Source organism: Mauremys reevesii, linkage group 10, assembly GCF_016161935.1.
Source record: "Mauremys reevesii isolate NIE-2019 linkage group 10, ASM1616193v1, whole genome shotgun sequence".
In the NCBI taxonomy this organism is placed as follows: Eukaryota; Metazoa; Chordata; order Testudines; family Geoemydidae; genus Mauremys; species Mauremys reevesii.
In genome coordinates, this window is record NC_052632.1 from 57,989,526 (window position 1) to 58,004,331 (window position 14,806).

At 38.6% G+C, this 14,806-nt stretch overlaps 1 protein-coding gene across 19 annotated transcripts in view; it reads left to right on the forward strand.

Moving 5' to 3' along the window:
* The window catches only part of RBFOX1 (RNA binding fox-1 homolog 1), a 2,636,561-nt gene that overhangs the window by 1,588,670 nt on the left and 1,033,085 nt on the right, over nt 1–14,806 (forward strand). The window contains exon 1 of one of the 19 annotated variants that reach the window (XM_039490607.1): nt 12,341–12,419. The exons of the other annotated variants lie outside the window; for them this stretch is intronic. The gene's annotated coding sequence lies outside the window, so the exon portion shown is untranslated. Of the gene's footprint in view, nt 1–12,340; nt 12,420–14,806 lie in introns of those variants that run through there. 19 annotated transcript variants of the gene reach the window in all.

Below are 14,806 nucleotides of genomic sequence, written 5' to 3' on the forward strand. Positions count from 1 at the left end.
GATATATATTCAAACTAGGAGATTTTCCAGATTAATTTTTAAGAGACCCAGTATCCTTAAAACTAACTATAATAATAAAATTCTTTGTTTTGTTCCATTACCAACAGCAGTATGAATTATGTACTTTTGAGAGTATGCTGAAGCGTGGATGAATCAGTGTGAAAAGGAATTTTCCCTAGAGAGGATTATAGATGATTTTATAATTTCCCACCTAGGTTTTTTGAACTTTTTAGTTTCCCATGTAGAAAGTTTTGCCACTGACCTAAATAGGAGTAGGATCAGGGCCATAATAAAGTGTCCTCCGTGATTCTTTCTGCATTATTTTTATATTTTTCCTCTCAAGTGGACAGACTGGGTATGCCTTAGTAGTGTTGCCCTGTGCTGAGGCATAAGAACATAAGATCGGCCATATTGGGTCAGACCAATGGTCTAACTAGCCCAATATTCTGTCTTTCAATAGTGGCCAATGCTTAAGAGGGAAAAAACAGAATAGGACAGTTGACTGAATGATCCATCCCCAGTCTTCCAGTCCCAGCTTCTGGTAGGCAAAGATTTAGGGACACCAAGAGATGGGGGTTGTATTGGAAGGTGTGCAGGGGGTTCTCCATTTCAGATTTTGTGCCAGGCCTCCAAACACCTCTGTGTGGCCCTGGTCACATCATCCATGAAAACAAACAGAAAGCAAAAACAACACACTGCCCTAACCCTTTAAAATACTTGTTATGTTGCTTGTACCAAAGGGGTACTTACAGTGGGTAACACTTAAACAAAAACAAAAAAACCCTCCATTTATATTTAAGTTTCTAGCTGGGGGAAGGGTGGGGGGCAAGTGGGGCAATTTGCCCCGGGCCCGCGAGCCCTGGCTCGGCAGCGGTTGAGGTCTTTGGCCAGCATTTCAGCAGCGGGGGGTCCTTCAGTGCTGCCGAAGACGCAGAGCGACTGAAGGGCCCCCCGCTGCCGAAGTGCCGCCGAAGACCATGACCGCCGCCAGGTGAGTACAAGCGCTGCAGCTCCCTCGCTTTGCCCCAGGCCCCCTGAATCCTCTGGGGGTGGCCCTGGTTTCTAGATCTCTGAGGCTAGTCTTGAAATTTACCTTCAGGCTTTTTGATCACCCTGTTTTTATCTATTGTCTTCTTTTATCTATTGCCACAACGATTGTCAGCAGGAGCGCTCTCCTGCCAACAATGCAAACACCGCTCATTGGAAGCGGAAGTTTTTTGTCGGCAGGAGAGCCAACAAACAGCAGCTACACTGCAGGATATTTGGTGGCACAGCTGTCGTGACACAGCCATGTCGCTAAAAGAGGTGTAGTGTAGACATAGCCTTAGTGTTCCCTTTCCTCCTTCCCCTTTCCATCGCTTTCATTGGTAGTTTGTTCCAATGGTTAATCACCCTCACTGTTAAAAGTTTATTCCTTATTACAAATTTGAATTTGTCTGGCTTTCGGGTTTTTGTTCTGCCTTTCCCCACTATATTAAAGAGCCCTTTAATATCTGTTATTTTCTCCCCATGCCAGTACTTGTACACTCTATTTAAGACACCATTCTTTCTTTTTGCTAACCAAATTGAGTTCTTTATCTATCTCAGTGTAAGTATCTCTCAGTTTCTCTAGCACTTGAATAATTTTTATGGTTCGATTCTGCACACTCTCCAAATTTGCAACATCCTTTTGAAAATGTGGTCACCAGAATGCAGTATTCTAGTCTCGATCTCACCAGTGTATATAATATTGTAGTATTGGTCTCACCAATTCTGTATACAGAGGTAAAATCATCTCACTACTCCCTGGTTATACATCCAAGGATCACATTAGCCCTTTTTTGCCACAGCGTTGCATTATGAGCTCATGTTGAGTTGCTTGTCTACCATGACCCCTAAATCCTTTTCAGAGTCACTGTTTTCTGGGATACAGTCCTCCATTCTATAAGCATGGCCTTCATTCCTTATCCTAGATGTACAACTTTGCATTTGACCATGATAAAACAGTTTATTTGATTTTATTGGGCCCAGCTTGCCATGTGTTACCGATCACTCTGTATGACTACTGTGCCCTGATTCTTACTTACCATAACACCAATCTTTGTGTCATCCATAAAACTTAAAAGATAGCATACATAAATTATGTGCATCACCTGATCATCAGTAGCAGTCCTTTTCCACAGTAGGATACAATGTTTTCATTTCCTTAAGGAATCCTGCACTTTCCACAGCCACGGTTTTACATTGTTCTGACTTAGCAAAGTTAACTGGTTTATATATATATATATATATTTGCTTGTTTTGGGGTATAAGTAACTTAATAACTACTCAAGAAATGGTGAAAAATTGCATAGTAGCAATACATAACTTAAAAGGGCTCAGAATGACATGCAAGTTAGATGTATACAGTGTTCTATGCTCCTTGATCACCGAATGGCTGCTGCATTTGTTCATACACATTTCTGTGCATTAGAAATAATCTATGATGAGTAGCCAATTCCTCCCCTTGAATTAAAGAAGAATTGATTGAATTATTTCTAAACCATCCCTAGCAGATAGAAGTCTAATTTTTAATGAACATTAACTATCTCATAAGATGCATGCCATTATCACATAACCATTGTTCCAGAAAGGCATGTAGATTCTTTCAGATGAGAAACCAGAGAAATGGCTGTGGCCATTAACTTTCTCTTTTGATATTTTACTTTTTCATTATGTTTGAAATAAGGGCCAAACTATGTTCCAGACTAGAAGACTATAGCAGTGAATTGGGAATATGAGACTCTGGTGAAATATTGAACACATAATAAGAACAAGTCTAGAGAATGAAAGTGAGAAGATAATGTTAGTACATCATGATGTGGTAGAATAAATTCCATGCCCCGTATTTAACTAGACAGTAGCTGTAATGCTTAAAAAGTAATTTATATAGGCCGCCAGAAAGACCTGACAAAAAGAAACTTTTCCCAAGAGAACCATCTTCATTATCACTATCTTTATATAGCTAATTTCCAAAACATTATCTGTTTCCCCATGTATCACCCTCAAAAAACAAAACCAAACTGAATCTCATTTTGCTGATGTAGATATTGTGGAATGGATGTGTGTGTCTTTCAAATTACTGCATAGTTATGAAACTGAGAGAAGTTTTCATTGCAGTGTATGTGCCTAGACAGTATTTTGTTACACAGAACTGTTACCTTGGAACATAGATCCTTTTTCATCTGAGAAGAACCATAACTTCCACCATTTTCTTTAAAATTTCCTCAGCAGTTTATATACATTATATACAAAAAATGTATTCAAAGAATGTTAAGGTTGCAAAGTCAAGCACAGAAAATATGGAATTGCCACAGTTGAGGTTGCATGGGCAACCTTGATTCAGCCCCCTCATGAATATGCATTTTGATACAATCTTTGGTTACATAATCATCACTATCACAGCTATTCCATAGTCCATTTAATCATCATCATTCAAAGTGTGGGCCCATGTCTTTTTTTATCACCCACCATTCAAACCCTATTCTGAATTCTTTATTTCCTCATGGATTTTAATATGATGCTCATCTGAGTGCCTCACAAACATGAATGAATGGAGATTTTCAGAAGCTCATAACTTGACCAAAGTAGGACATATTTTCAGAGGCAAAGGGCTCATTGTGGCTCCCATACAAAATGTAAGTCTCTGATGCAAAGCACAGAGGCACCAGAGTTTCTCAACTAAATGATTGCAACAGTTTTTTTCAAGTGAGCAAAACAATGTTTTGGTTTTTGTTTTTCTCAGACTTCATTCTGACAAATGACTGGACCATTTTTGCTGACATTTTTCACAAATACACTTCACCCTGCTTCCTCAAAAGAAAACAAAACAATGCAAAAGCCAGACTGATGCAGACATCAGACATGGAAAATTTCAGCCCAGATGGTTAAAATTTGGCAAACTTATAAGCAACTGAAAAACAGGTTCTTCAGTGTTTGGTGACCTGACGAAAAGCTCTGTGTATGCTTGAAAGCTTGTCTCTCTCACTAACAGAAGACAAACAAGCAAAAAAAAAAATTACCTCACCCATCTTGTCACCCTTACCTTTAAGTGCTTCTAGTAGTGACAGCAATAATGTTAGAGCGAGACAACGAGAGATATAGTATATAATATATAGGTAGATCTCTCTCTAGTATATAAAATGTTGGCTTTTTAATAGTGACCACATGTACTGTCTGCATTCTTCCTGCTGTGTCTAGAAAAAAAATCAGAAGTCAATCAAAAATTCTGTCCCCATCGCTATCTCTCTTTTTGTTTCTCATGTAAAGCAAAGCAGTTGTTTTGGTAGTGAAGTTGAGACAGAATTCATATGTACAAACAGAAATATATACCCATACAAATATTGTCTAGTAAGGCAATGGCATCCCTTTCTCTTGTTTCTGAACTTCACTGCAGTAGTGTGTGTTTCTGTGACTTCTAAATTAGATTACTGCAATGTGGTTTTCATGAGGTTATGTTTGAATGTCCCTTTTAAGTTTCCGTTGATGTTGTATGCCGTTGTCGCCCTACTTGTTCTTCAATAGTTCACACTTCTGGGTGCAGTTCAAAGAGTTAACATTAATACATATGTTCCCTTATGGCTCTGGTCATGTCTATTTGGGAGACTCTCTCTTTGACTATTTACAATTCTAGCAACTGAGATCAGCTGAGGATCTCAGTGTTGTATTACAGTTCCTCAATCTTACAGTCCCCAACACTGGGGCAGAGTATTTTCAACTGGTGGCTATTTGATTCTGTAGTTTGTTTCCCTTCTTTGTCCAACTTCCAGAACACCTTTGCTCTAGTGAGTAGCAAGAGCGCAGATTATGGTGAGGAGGGAGAGCATGTTTCTAAAAGTCACATGGTATATTAAATATTGTCTTTATTCTTCAGATGCACGATAGATGCATTTTATACATTAGTAACTTTATACATTTGAAATTAAATGTATATTTAGACACACACACAAACAAAAGTATATTTTATCCTATAAGTAGTGTATTCCAGAATTGGCATTTTTGAGGCCTGGTGCGTAGGGTTCTTCCTTATTTCTCCGAAGTGTCTGCTAATGGCCGCTGATAGAGACAAGATTCTGGACTGGATGGATCACTGTTCTCATCCAGTACTGCAAATCCTATTTGTTTGTTTGCTTGTTTGTTTATCAACATAAAAGGCATGTGCTGTATCCAGTAGTACTTTACATAAAATGTACAATGAACCATACATCAAATAAAATAAGGTCTATGCTTCCTTTCTTTTAAACTTTTAATTTTGGCTTCAGAAAAAAATCAATAGCAAATCATAGCCTGAATTCCATATTTTATTTGTTTTTATTACTTCAATGAAATACAGTATATGAAGACCTTCTTTATGCTCCCTATTTCACAGACATGTTTCCATAAACAAATTATTTTTTTACATGAGTCACTCTGAGTACAGGATTAGGCGATGCATTTTTTTTCTAGACTCATCAGCTCATGTTATAAATGGTGCCAGAAATGTGTATGTGGGCGGGGGAAGGGGGATCCTTGCCCAGTGCAAATTCAGTTGTTTGCTCACAGGCGTGGCATTTGCAATGTGCTTTGGATAATGAGATCCACAATATTCACCTCACACAGAGAGATGAAGCTTGAAATGCCCGCTGCACCAATAAGCCTTAAGGGAAAAAAGAATGCAACTAAAACTATTTAAAAGTCATAGTTGTATTTATTATTTTCCATTTTTTCCTCTCTCTTTTATTTTAGATTACTGCTAATCTGGATATTGATTTAGAATTTATAAGCTTAATGGCACTAAACACCTCTAGTTTAATTGGTAGAGATTTGGGAGGAAGCCCAGACTAATTAACACCAATTGCTACTCTAGTGCCAGTTTTTAATGGATTTTAGGACCAGATCCTTTTGGAAAAAACGTTATTTTAAATGCATGTTGAAAATAGAAAGTAAAGTTATGGCCACCTTCAGGAACCATCTGTTACAAGTGTACCAAATATTCTCAATATATGGCTAGAGAAATGTACAGTAGAAACAGTACCTTTCTATTTGCAAGTATTGTTCTTAATTGCATTAATTCTCCAGGAACTCTGTCTCATTGCATTCTACACTTTCCGCTCTCCAGTTGTCTTCCTGTCCCTTAACTGTGGCCGACAATTACCAATTCCCACAAAAAAACAATCTGCTTATTAATGATTTTCATTCACCTAGGAAATTCTAATTTTGTAATAAACATATAAACTAGCAAAACTTGAAGTGGTTCTGTTCTATACACAGGGGTGGCTCCAGGCATCAGCACACCAAGCACGTGCTTGGGGCGGCAAGCCACTGGGGGCGCTCTGCCAGTCGCCACGAGGGCAGCAGGCAGGCTGACTTCGGCAGCTTGCCTGCGGAGGTTCCGCTGGTCCCGCGGCTTCGGCAGACCTCCTGCAGGCGTGCCTCCGCAGGCAAGCTGACGAAGGCAGCCTGCCTGCCGTACTTGGGGTGGCAAAATGCCTAGATCCGCCCCTGTATATACAATTACTAAACAAAAGAAAGACATGAGAGGGAGAAGGAATAGACATAATATATTTATAGTAAAATGATTCAAAAGATATAATGTGCATCAAAAATTAATTGGTGACCTTTAAAGGTACAGCAATGTGGAAAGCTTTTAAGGTCAGTGAACATCCTCTCATTCACTTTTTGAACCTCCTCTTTGGGTAGCTTATTTTTATTGCTATTCTCTACAGTGCTACCTCACATTTTTATATAAGAGATGAGAACATTCATACAAGACCGGATGCATGAAATCTACTAACATTGGGGAGTTAATGACAGTTTTCATAGTTTCTCCTTGAATGTATTTGTTTTCTGAAACCTGAATTCATACTTGCTTTATATCCCTTTCAAATGATATTTCTTTCCATCTATACCCAAAAGGCTCAGTTGTGCATTCTAGCTTGACTTCAGCGGGACCACTTGCATGCTTTACATTTAAGCATGTGCTTAAGTCCTTTGCTGGATCATGGCCAGAATGCTCAGCATGCTGAAGGATCAAGTCCCATGGTTAAAAGGAAAGAGCTGATAGTTTAATATCTTATTCTGCTACCTTTTCCCTCTATTTTTTCCCCCTCTGGCTCAGAATCTCTTTCATCTATATACGATTTTATACCTACCTCATCATTGTGGTGTAGTGTTGGCTAAAAGCATGAGTTGAAGCTATCACTGTAAACTTTTGAATGTTAAACCAGTCTAAAGGACACCTTATTAAAGCCGTTCTGTGTGCTCTTTGGAGTATAATGTTGAAAGAAATGTCAGGGGAGCATAAGCTGAAGTGGCCCATTGTGCGCTAATGCAAATCCTTTGTTGTTAATCTTTGTACAATAAGGAAATATAAAATTAGAATTATTTCATCTGAGAAATTTTATACATTAACATACTAGCAAAATACTTCACATTGGATGTCACAGATCCCCATGCATTTGACTTTTTTAGACGAGAGTCAGATAATAGGCAATTCTTTTCTTCTCAAGTAAAGGATCTGAATTATATTAAGTTTAGTTTAATACTCTACAGACATGTCCTGTCCTAATTTCTCAAAACAAGGTATACTCAATTATTTTACATTTTAGAACTCTAACACTTTGTTTCCTCATTCAACCATTTAAGTTATATTTTGTTAGAAAAACAAACATAATTTTTCAGCCAAGAAGCTGCAAGGGACAAATACATTAATATGACTGTCTTACTATGTGAAAATGCAGAGAACTGATGGCTTGGAATAGGAAGCATTAAGATTGCCAGTCAGATTTTGACTTCTCAGTGCAAAAGCATTTTTCACATTTTTATTTCCCTGAAGCCTTAAAATAAAATAAAATAAAATAAAATAGGGAGAGAAGACTAACCAATTAGCCTACAGCTATGTGAAGCACAGTGAATTTCTCAGCTGGTTAAAATAACTTACTATGTGGTATTTGTCATCAAGGTGCATGATATTTGACTCTCTTTTTAATGTCTTCCAGAAATATGTGTTTCACATAATTTGAAACAAGCTTCCTTATCAGTATGTCTTTCAATTAATTTAATCTTGTTTCTGTTATTTCCACAGTATTTCTCAATCCAGTGAACCTCATTACATTTTGCAAGGGCATTAAATTAGAGTCTGGATAGAAGAAGTAAGATGATTATCAGTTAATTTAATTATGTTTTTACATTTGCCCATTTAATGATATGTCTGCCATTGTTGTATGGCTTTTTGCAGTAACACTATATAGAAATTAGTTCCGATTCCATGTAAAGTTTACTTTATCTGATAACTCCTGACAACTAGTTGAGGCACATGTTCAGTAATTTATGAGTCTAATCAAAAGTGATTTACTGTTAGTCAAATGGCTATAGTAATGGAATAGCTTTACTCTATTCAATAGATCATTATAATGTTTCCTGCCTTTGGAGACACTGTAGTATTTTTACACAGCTTTGCATCATTAATTTAATTAAGAAATTAAATTTTCCATTATTATCGTAATGGAAGAAACAAGTGAGCAAGCTATTGCACTATTGTATTTTACACAGTTAAACACAATTTATTTTCAGTTTTTGCAATTCCTAACGAAAAATCTAACCCCCCCCCCCCAAAAAAAAGAGGAAAAAAGAAAGTGAAATAAGCAAATACAAAATTAATCCAGATGGTGTCTGTCTAGTAAAGTAACAGAGGCATCTATTAATACTGTTATTATACTAAAGGTACTGTTATAACCTTCAGCAATGCATATTCAGTTGCATTATAACAGTTGTATAGATACTTGTAAAGCAGACATCAACACCTGGAGATACTGAACTGTAGGAGTTTCTAACAGTGGGGCAGTAAGAGTTAATAAGCAACTCAACTTTATATAGGAACAACTCTAGATACAGTGTGGAATGTAAAACATACCAAAAAAAATGCAAAAAAAAAAATAGTAGCTTATATAGAATGGTCAACAATCTTAGAGAGAATATTAAGTGGTTGGTGGGGCCTTATACAAAACACAACAAATAGTTTAATGCAAATAAAGTATATCAGTAGAATGTGAATCACAGTGCAATAATACAATATAGATGATAAGTGAAATTATGCAGTGTGTACTTAATTTGTGTGATAGCAAGAGGCAAGTGTACCCAAAGGCAAGGGGTCAGGGGGAGGAGGGGAAATGATAGTGGCAACTGATGAGAGATGCAGCTGCAAGCAGCAAGAGACTCTGAAGCCCTGCAAGGTAAGGACAACAGCAGTGTGTGGGGGGCGGAATTTGGGAAGTTCAGATGGTGATGCAGACGTGTGGGAGAAAGCAGCAAGGGGTTTGGGAAGTTCAGAGGGGGAGATTGGAGCAGCAAGAACCTTATCTATCCTCTAAGTTAATTAAACTTACATAAAAAGACAAGCAGCTTCTACAAAGTAACAAAACAGGTACAGAATACAATCAGGCAATGACTTTTTAAATCTATCTTAACCAGTGACTAGGCAAAACAACAAATATCACAATTCTAAGCAAACTACAACAAGCAGCTATATGGAGCAACAAAACAACGAACTATAGCAAGGCAGGTGAGACTTACAAGCTTTATAATCTTAACAAACTATGACTTATTAAACTAAAGAAACAAAACCTATGGTGCACCTTATGCTATGGGGAAGTTACAGAGGGCAGAGTGGTATGTGCCCAGAATACAGCTCCCAAGGCAGCCCCCAAGGAAGCCAAGGGAGGTGGCTGCAGCAGTGGATACAGCTGAAAACAGTGAGTCCAAGGAAAGCCCACAGGAGCAGAGCTTAGCAGCAGCACAAACTTACTTTTAGTGGCAGATTGCCACGGAGTTTAAGAGAGAGGTTTTAAAACACAGACCAAGGTTTAGCTTGAGTCTGTGTGCTGGGGAGACAGAGCCAGCAGCTAAAATAATAAAATAAAAGTACAGAAAGTTTCACAGAGGGATTCTTACCAGCCCCCAAGGCAGCAGCAGAGGCAGAAGCAGCAAGAACATCAGAAGGCTTGGTACAGTCTAGATAATCAGGAGATCTCTCAGGCAGCAATTCATTCTTCATGGGGTTTTTTATTCAAAAAATGGGGGTACGCTCAAAAATAAAATGAGAGCGGAGAAAGGACCCCCAGAACCCCCTGGCTGATCAGACCAGACAGCAATGCAGGAACCTTTCTAAAGTCTGTTCAGAAAATGTCTGTTTATAAAGGCAAACCTGGGCAGCTTCCCGCCAGTAACTCTGATTGGCTCCCCCTCTTACAGGGAGGAGAGAAGGCTGCAGGCAGCCACAGGCATGTCTGGGCAAGTCCTGTGCAATAGGTGACTCAAAAGCACATGAGGTCTATGACTCATGCCCAGGATCTTCAAAACACAATAGGCCTTGCAGCTCTGGACATTGCCTACCCTACACCAAGCCCAGGTTTTAACAAGGTGATAACAGGACTAACCCTTTGAATAGGGCAGTGGTCCCACTTAGCACAAGTGGCCATCCCTTTGAGAAGGGCAATGGCTCTTGTTAAACAACTTACGGGGCCCTCCGTTTGAGAAGGGCAGAGGCCCTGGTAAACAACTTAACGGCCAGGGAGGGGCGGCCACAGAGGAGAACAAGAACAAAATGGAGTAAGGGGGCAGCTTTAAGAAACAAAATGGAGCTGTAACAGACGAGTATATGTAAGTAAATTGAGAAAGAAGTTATTACAAATATGGTAGCATAAAGGCAGCAAAGACTCTTTAAAAGAAGAAGCAGAAGCAAAATAAAAAGGCTACCAGGCTCAGACAAATTGAACATCAAATTCCAACTAATGTAATTTGGAAGCTTCCCGCCCAGTTTTAACTACTTTTGTATTACATTTATTAATTCTGTAGACAGCTAATCATTATGAGCGGCCAACTGGCCAATAGATAAGCAATCAAATTTACCCTAATCAGATTTTGTAACTGTTTTCTTCTCCTTTTGAAATTATTTGACCTAAACAAAAGGCTGTTATGGTGGGTTAAAGAGGATCGGTATTCTTGAAGTCATAGGTAAAGTCAGCTACTTCTTGGTTGTACAGAAAAGGTATTTTTGTAACCTTTAGGGATGTATATTCAGATCCCTGCCAATTGTATTGAAACTCGATGAGGCTATTAACCATTTTTATAATAGAATATAGGCATACATCACATTGGGAGATGGAAACTCTGAATTCTATTTTTAGCTCTTCCATTGAGTGTTGTTAATATTTCTGCATACTCTTGGAGGAATAACTATTATTCATATATGTCACAGATAAAATAACTGAGTGCTTTCACAATGTAACCTGAGACAGAGCTGAGAATAAAATCCAGTTCTCTAATATAACAAAGCCAAGTCTCATCTGCTTTGCACAGTCTTTTGGAAAGAACTTGCTAAATTAGATGCTTCTGTGACTCACACCTAACAGTGTGGCTCTATGTTTCCTTTAGCAGCTGCTCAACAAAAATGGCTAGTTATCCTGAGTACCTCAATTTCTGGAGACCAAACTTGAGGCATCTGAGAAGAGCCCAATATTCAGAAAGTTGAGCATCTACTCTCTGATAATTCAGTCCCTTTAAGATGTCACAGGTTAAGTACCTAAAAATGGAGCCATAAAAGAACAGTAGTTACTTTTGAAAATCTTTGTTATAGAGGTTTATACCTCTACTGGTGCTTTAATGTATATAAAAAATGGTTCTTTGGCTCAAATGATAGACAGTGCATGCTTTTTATGTCCAGAGGTTGTGGGTTGAGTCCCTGCAGGTGACCTAAAAAAGGGGTTGGTTGCATTTGGCAATACACTTTTAAATCATTAGATCACAATCTGCTTTCAGAGTCAGGACTAGAACTCAAGAATCTACTGGGTGTGAGTGTTTCCCTTTGTATAGGCTGATCTACAAAGAGAAAGCAGCATGGTTTCCTCCTCCACCCACCCAGTTACTCCTGTAGTCAAAAATAGAAGTGTGAAGATTATGGAATCAGATCCTTACACTGACCCCTGTACGAATCAAAGAAAATCTCAATGTATGTATAAAAGTTAGTGGATATGGTTGCGATTTTGGCTGGACATATTCGTGGAGGTTTCATCACATGACATAATCTTTAATTAAATATTCATCTTTAATTCGTGTAGACTCCAGGGCAATCCTGGAGGATTGGCAACCCTATTAGTGCAAGAACCCTGAAGTAACTGTTAGAATGATTTTGTATTGCCAAATAATGTATTTGGAAGAGGATTTGGATGTTCAGTTTTATTTTTATATATATTTTAGAGTTTGTATATGGGTTAATGAGAGCTGTCTCTTTAAAAACAGAGTGTGGCAGACTGTGTGTGTGTTTGGGATTGAGAGCAGCACAGGGGAGATTTTGCCAATTTCTCCAGAGTGGGACACCCTGCCTGTATAAGCTCAAAAAAGATCAGAAAGAAGCCTTCTTCTGAAAGGTATAACATTAATACTCTGGTGGGTCTGGAGCTCTTGCTATTGAGTGATGGAGCCTTTAATCTATAAGTCACTATTATGAATTCTGCCTAGCTCAGCAAGAGTTAAAAGTTGTTCCCATCTAACAGATGTTTAGCAGCCCCTATATGAAACGAGTTGGAGGAGTCCCAGCTCCCACATCACAAACACACCTCTGTGGTTTGATTTGGATTGTAAGCTTTTCAGGGCAGGGATTTCCTCTTACTGGGTGTACAGCACCTAGTACAATGGTGCCCCAGTCTCTGTTGGGAACCCTTTTTTTGCTTGGAAAAAAAAAGCTGTTGTGACTGATATGGCAATTTCCTGCAATATCTTTGGGAGCTCTTACTGCATTCATTTATGTAACATTATGGGCCAGTGATTGTATGCAATTCCATAGGAGAGGGTGACCATAACCCTCCAGGAACTAAGGACAGTGAGAGGTGATTAGGCAAATTCACTCAGGTTGTAACACCTACAGAGAGGTAGCACCACCTGGAAAGGCTTACATATACTGGTTCAGACTGGATTCTCCAGAGACCAACAGACAAAGAAAGGACTTTTGGATAAATAGCCTGAGTTTTAACTGACTCAGCCTTCTTTCTGATCCAGGAAACGGACAGGATCTTCTGTCCAAGGGGGTCCCCAATTCTTCCAGGGAAGATTAAAATGACTTTGGCCTACTGGGGCACCATAAGACTGATGGGTGACCTCTGGTAAGCTTTTGGCATGCATATAGGAACTTGTATTGTTTTTATATGTTTTCTCCGTGATGCTTTCACCTTAAGAATAAATGTGCTTGCTTAGAAAGAGCTGAGTGGTAGCTTGTGACTGCTGACAATTACAAATGTTCATAGCCTTTGAAGAGAAAGCAAAGTGCATATGCTGGCCTATTTAGGCAGTCTGGCTTGCTGGGAGTATCATTTGTTGGCCGGGAACTGTGCAGCCTGGAAAAAACTCTGGTAGAGAGAGAGAGATACATGTATCTCCACCCAAGAGAGATGGCAGCTGAGGAACCAGGAGCATAGAGTGGGTGCTCTGAAGAGACCATGGAGGGAGTACAGGTGCAGTTACCCTGAACCGTTACAGCTGTACATGTAAAACTGATGCTCAATTGCACTTTGAGATGCATATCCTGTATAATGATATCATGATTCCATTTGCCATGGTCTCTTGTGGGGGCTCCTGTGTGGGGGAAGCCCTTTAGATGGGGAGAATTCCTTTGGAGTGGGAAAGGGAGAACTGTGATGTGTCAACTGTCAACATCTGCATCGAGGGATACAGGGCAGGCATTAAGCTGGCCCTTTGACTGTCCAAACACAGAGATAAAGCAAGCATTAATTAACTAGTTCTGATTGCGATAAATGATGTCTGATTACATGACTCTGCAACTAATGTTAAGGGGGAATAAACAGATTATTTTATAACTAAGGAAGACAACTCAGGGTATTAATTCAGCCTAATTAATAGACCAATGAAAATTTTGATCAACCATTTGACACGTTGTATAGAAAAATAGACTCTCCTTAAATTATGGTACATCTACTTATAGTTTAATCTTTAGCAGAGTGCTACATTCTCTGAGCATTAGGCTGTCTATTTAACATCCATTTAAAATGTTATTGTTTTGTTTTAAACTGATATTAACTTTGTAAATAACCAAGTCTAACTTACTTAATGGCATTTACTACATACATAGTAATTTCCAGTTTACCACTTTTTTTCGGTTTATTTTTTCTTTTTTCCCAAACTGACAATTTCAAAGGGACTGAAATGGAAAAATTAAACCCCTTAATGTCATCTGATCGAAAAATCCTGTGGTTTTTTTTTCTGACAGGAAGAACGCTTTCAAATCCCTCGATGGTCTAAGCTGCTATGCTTGACATCTCATTATTTGACTCAGCTGTTTCAGTTTCACCTTCACCCTGCTAATTAAGTAACTCATTGAATGTATTATTCAGTATTTGATTCTTCTATCTGAGTTTATGAGAGATGGAAGTTTAAAAAAAAATCCTCTTGATGGGATTAGTGAAAGGATTGTTGCTCTGACATGGTGTACTAAATTGAGAACGAGCTAATGAAGTTGGCGACGTGAATCGCTTTCTGTCATTTTAGCAAGTCTTTGGCTGCTGCTGAAAGAACGTGGATTAGGGTTACTATAAATGGATCATTTCTTAACTAACCAAAAAGTGACCTATTAATTGCTTGAAGACATGAGTAGTTTGAGAGAGGTCTCTTAGCTTAATTTATGTTTTGTTTCCTTGTTCTGCTGTCATCCTATAGGGTATTGTATCATCATATGCCACATGCAGATATGGGGGTTTTAGCTGTTTAGAGAGATTGGATTTGTCATTTGGGCTATGTTACCAAC